General features: G+C 40.2%; 1 non-coding gene across 1 annotated transcript; it reads left to right on the forward strand.

Annotated features, from left to right (window-relative positions):
* Positions 1 to 50: 50 nt before the first annotated feature.
* LOC111725767 lies at positions 51 to 155 on the forward strand. Its single transcript, XR_002773750.1, has one exon. It is a non-coding gene; the product is annotated as a U6 spliceosomal RNA (small nuclear RNA).
* Positions 156 to 5,375: the final 5,220 nt, after the last annotated feature.

Raw genomic sequence — 5,375 nt, forward strand, 5'->3', positions numbered from 1 at the left:
CCGTGCACATTTCAAGCCGGTCACAAAACTCATTGCTCGTCTGTCCACTTGTGCTCACTTTGGCAGCACATCCATAAAATCGGAACGATGCAGAGAAGATCAGCATGGCCCCGTGCAAGGATGACCCTGGAACTCATCTGGTCCGCAGAGCCTCTGTCAGGGCTGCAAACCGATTAGACAGGCAGATGTCTGATGGTATATTTGGTTCCGTCTCACAGAATCCTAACATTAGGAGGAAATAAACAAAAAGCTCATTTACTTATTCTCAGTTATTAGGAAACTTGACTCTAAATCGCCCTAGATACATAGCTACATATGAGGACCAGGGTGGTTCTTGCTTCTTTAATAGTTTGTTTTGAAGATTATAAATGAATTTTGAAATAAAATTCAATGGGACTTGGATTATTAGATTTGAAAAAAAGGGAATTTGGCAAGAATTCTAGATGTCCCACGCAGATGGGGTTCTGTAGTAATTCTGTTTTTAAAAGAGCAACACACACATACACACTCACGCACACGGTACGCGTGGGTCCAGATGAGACACTGTAAGGCATGACTGTTGCCACAAATCTTACCAAAACATGTATCAGATTTTCTAGATTTAGAAGTAGCAAATGTAGCAAAGATAAACAGTGATAAAGGTCTTCAGGGATCTAAACATCCTCTCAATAAAGTTTAAAAGCAGATTTTCTACATTTCTACTAAGAGTATAAATGAATACATGGATTCAAACTAGGTTATACCAGAATACATTCCAGACAGGAGAACTGTTCAACTTTAGAATGGATTGCCAAGAAAATTTACAGAGTTGTATCCTCTGACAGAGTGAAAATCTTGAAAACAAAGCAAGACGATTTCATTTTCTTTGATGTAAGTGGTTTGATTCTTACTCTTGTACAAAAGAAGAATGAATGAAAAAAATCATTCGAGTCCTTTCAGAACTTTTGAAGTTTTATATCGTACAATTTTATAATTGAATTTCTCTTTCTTGAACTATTTCTAACATCTGTTTTTTGGGGTTGAGGCGTGGAGCTCCTCCTTTCTGAAGATCTCCAGTCTACTGGATAGACTGAGTCATGACTTGACTTTTAAAAGTATGCAGGGGTGTGTTGCTTTTCTTTAAATCAGGTCAAGTGTTTGAGTTCTGTTGTCTTGAGGCATTTCGGAAATAAAAGTGTAATACTTAGATAGGGGAAGTGTAATACTTTTGTAGGGGAAGCCTACAACAGACCAGCCTGGGACAAGTATGAGCCCACGTTAGCTGCAGTAAGGAGATTGCTCATGGACATGGTAGAGGTCACGAGAACTTCGTACTGAAACTCTCAGTGTGGATTGATGGTGTCTGTAGCAGGGGAAGCCCTTAGTGCAGGTAAGATGAAGAACAGAAAGTTGGATGGCAGAAGATGAGCAAGCACGTGCCACCTTAACTAGTTTTCTTTTCTTTTCTTGCCTCTCTCCAAGTTAACAGGCAGACCTGCTATTCCAGATAACACAGGGGATTAAATGTAATAATTCATGCTGAATGCCCATCAACCTCACAGCGGCATATGCTTGCCTCTCTCACTTCTCCAACACAAGCCGGCTCCACGGTCCCCTAAACTGGTCATTTAATTTTTCTTTTTGTCCAGAGCAGGCTGTCACAGGTGTGACACATTTCCTTGGGAGTCCTCAGGGTTAGACTCAAGCCCCTGTGGATGAACTGTCATTCCAGCTGTGTTCCTTTAGGTCTGGTTCAGGATTGGGGACACAAACGAAAGGTGAATGTTTACAGAAATAGTCATCCTGATGGAAGGAAAATGCAAACCATGCACAACATGTATTTAGAACTTTCATTCTAAGAAAGAAAGCAAATGACAGTTTAGGCCAATTATATTTTTGAATCCTATTAGTTTGTGTGTGTGTGCCTGCATGCGTGTGATTAGGCTCATTGAACTCACTAATATTCAACAGTGAGAACTAAAGTTATCTCTGTGGAAAGGATAAAGTCATTTGCCCACAAAATCATGCTTCTTTCTTTACCATTTCAATGATAGTGGAAATTGGAATGATCTTATGCATTAGCACGAGGAACTGGGTGGTGAGGATAAGACTGTTCTGGAATCACGGCACAGCCTAGAGATGTAAGATGCTCTGAGACGATCTAGGAACACCCATACGTACCCCTTATTCTTACTTGGTGCTGCACGTTAGTAGTTTCTTTGGTGCCATAATAGCTGAAGTTTATTGCATGTTTACATCAATTCTTACATTTAAACATGTTACAGATGAGAAAATGAAGCCAGAAGAGGTGAAGGATTGCCCTGGACCACAAAGTTAGTGTGTTGTGAAACCAGGATTTCAACCCAGGGCTCTGGGACTCTGCAGCTCTAGTTCTTTAATCATAAACTTTTATCACCTCCCAAAATATGCCCTCTACTTTAAGAACAGACAAACTTACGGCGCAATGATCCTACAAACCATGCCTTCCCATAGGCAGGTCCCCTGTACTGGGGATGCTCTGAACTTTCTTCTCCGCAGACTCAACCCCTACTTAACACTCAGAACTCAACTCATCCCACTTCCTTCCCAAGACCTTTTGCTTTACCCCGATGAGCAGGTCTGCCGGCATTAATTACTCATAGTAGGGGACTTCCAAATGTTTAAAAGATAAAAATAAAAATATATAAACTTTCTTAACAGAAGCTGCATCAAGCTCAAGACACTTGTGTAAGCAATTTAGTCTATCCCTACAGAACTGGGGGCCCTGAGAATTTAGTGATGTCAATACAACCCGTTTAACGTGATTAACTGAAGAAAAATGGGAGCACGTTAAAGATTTTATTTATTTATTTTTATGGTTTGGGATTCGTTGAGAGTACAAAGAATTAGGTTACATTGATCGCATTTGTCAAAGCCCCTCTTATAATTGCATCCCGTCGCTAAGAGCGTGCCATACACTGTAACCCTCCTTGTGTTCGCTCATCTCCTGCCTTCCTATTAGAATTGGCTACATTGGATTCTTGCTTCTGTGTCCGTGTGATGTTTTACTAAGAAGAATGCGTTACACTAAAGGTTTTTTTAAAGATTAGGAAATAAAAAGAAGTTAGAAGGAGCCAAAGCAGGACCTTAACATGGGTGTCCAGTGATTTCCTATTGAAACCCTCACAGAATTGCCTTCGTCTGATGAGAGGTACGAGCAGCAGCGTTGACGTGGTGGAGAAGGACTCCTTGGTGAAGCTTTCCTGGGTGTTTTCTGCTGAAGGTTTAATTAGCTTTCTCAAAAAACTCTCATAATAAGCAGATGTTATTGTTCTTTGACCCTCCAGAGAGCTGAGAAACAAAATCTGTTGAGCATCTCAAATGTCATGACTTTTTTTTTTTTCTCTTTTTTTTGAGACAGGATCTCTCTCTTTCCCCCAGGCAGGAGGGCAGTGGCCTCACTGTTGTAACTCACTGCAGCCTTGAACTCTCAATCTCTTGGGCTCAAGCAATTCTCCTGCCTCAGCCTTCCGAGTAACTAGGACTACTGGCCTGCCCCATCATGCCTGGCTAATTTTTCTTTTTTTGTGTGTGTGGGGGGTCTTTTTCTTCCTCAGGCCAGTCTTAAATTCCTGAGCTCAAGAGATCCTCCTGCCTTGGCCTCCCAAAGTGCTGGCATTACAGGTGTGAGATGATACGCCTGGCCATCTCATTCCTTCTTAAAATAAGTTATCCATTTGTAAATTGCTGATTTGTTTGGGACATTATCTCTCAAGACTTACTCTCAAGTGTTGACGATTTCACCATTCTTCCACCCAAGAGTCACCATAAACGTTTATTCTTGTTTTGATTTTAACAGAATTCATGTTGCTCTGGCAGGGGCTCTTTTCAAACTGATGTCTTATCCTTTTTAGTGCCTCAAACTAGATTTCATTCAGACATGTTATAACAAGATACTGTGAGTTTATTTTGGTGCAAAACAATTTTGATTGCACATGCATACTATTTTCACAATACATATTTTCCATGAATTTTTTGAAGACCCCCCTCATATATTCTTTTTATATAGCATGTAGTTATAGTACATCTTTTGCAACACTAAGCACAGAGCTGTGCAGATAGCTGCTGAGTAGTGGAAATCCCTCTGGTCTGTGTCTCAGAAGAGTGAGGCTTGGGTCCCACTTACTGGTAATATGGTCCAGGAGTTAGTGACCTCACCTCACAGATTTATTATTGAGGAATAATGGGCCATTGTTTATGAAAAATACTTTGTAACTTAAAGTATCATTCAACTACAAGAGAGACCAGAATTAAGTCAATTTTGTATTTCGTTTTTCTCAACTAGTCGTGAGATTGTTGAACTATGTCCAACTTCGTATATAAGCACGTTTTCATGAGTGTATTATAATGTCATTAAGGAGGGCTGTGGAAGCTGGGGATTGTTTATTCTAGCCTAGAGAAGGCTGCAGTGAGTTTTCAAAACAAACTCCAAGTGTTTGTCTATCCAATAGACAATTGTGAGCAACTCCACAGAGTCACTGGCCTCAAATTAGAGCAAAAAGGGATTTGGTCCAGACATAAGGAAATGCTTCATGAATATAAAGACGGTGAAACCTATTATTAAGGGAAATTGTAGAGACAAATAACAGCCACAAATAAGTCACTTTATGCTGCCAAATTGACCAAGGAGAAAAGGAAACATGTTTATTTTTCAAAATGTGAATGTTCTGAAGCAATTAAACATCTTGCCCCACTAAACTGACATATTTTTGGTCTTGAGGGCACTATAAAATTAAATTATTTAAAAGAAAATTTAAAAATAAGAGATGGCATCTCTCCTGGGGGAAAAGGAAAACAAAATGAAGAAAGTCTTTAAAAAAGAAAGTCTTAAAAATAGAACTACTCAAGAATACGTATTTGTAAGACTACTATAAAATCATATGTAAAGATAGTAAAATCTCTAAGGCATGGTTTTAATGAAATAGAAGTCACCCCGTATATATTCCTTTTCTGTCCTCTTCAAAATGCTTTTCCCACCCCCTGCAACAATCACCCTCCCTCTCTCTATTTGAGCATCCACCACTATTTTGCTGAGATTGGGAACCACAGCACCCTGCTTAGCGTAGCAGGTGGTAGGTACCTAGAAAGCACAGCTGTCTTAAATCCCTATGTGGATGTCACCCAGAGCAGAGGAAACCCTCGTGCTATTGCAGACGTGATCTCGGTTGAACTATACCTTGCTTACGTCTCTCGCAAGGATAAGACTAGCTCTGTGATGACTGAACAGTGACAGCAAATGTAACCTGAGTCCAGTGAGAGGTCACTGACCAAGCTCCACGCTCTACAATCAGCTTATCAGGCCATCTCTTGAAATAATAGTCACTTCCAGGTCTCCTTCATCTGCTTCTCTCCTGACC

This window comes from Otolemur garnettii, unplaced genomic scaffold (genome assembly GCF_000181295.1).
Source record: "Otolemur garnettii isolate 467f Iridium unplaced genomic scaffold, OtoGar3 scaffold00002, whole genome shotgun sequence".
Classification (NCBI taxonomy): domain Eukaryota; kingdom Metazoa; phylum Chordata; class Mammalia; order Primates; family Galagidae; genus Otolemur; species Otolemur garnettii.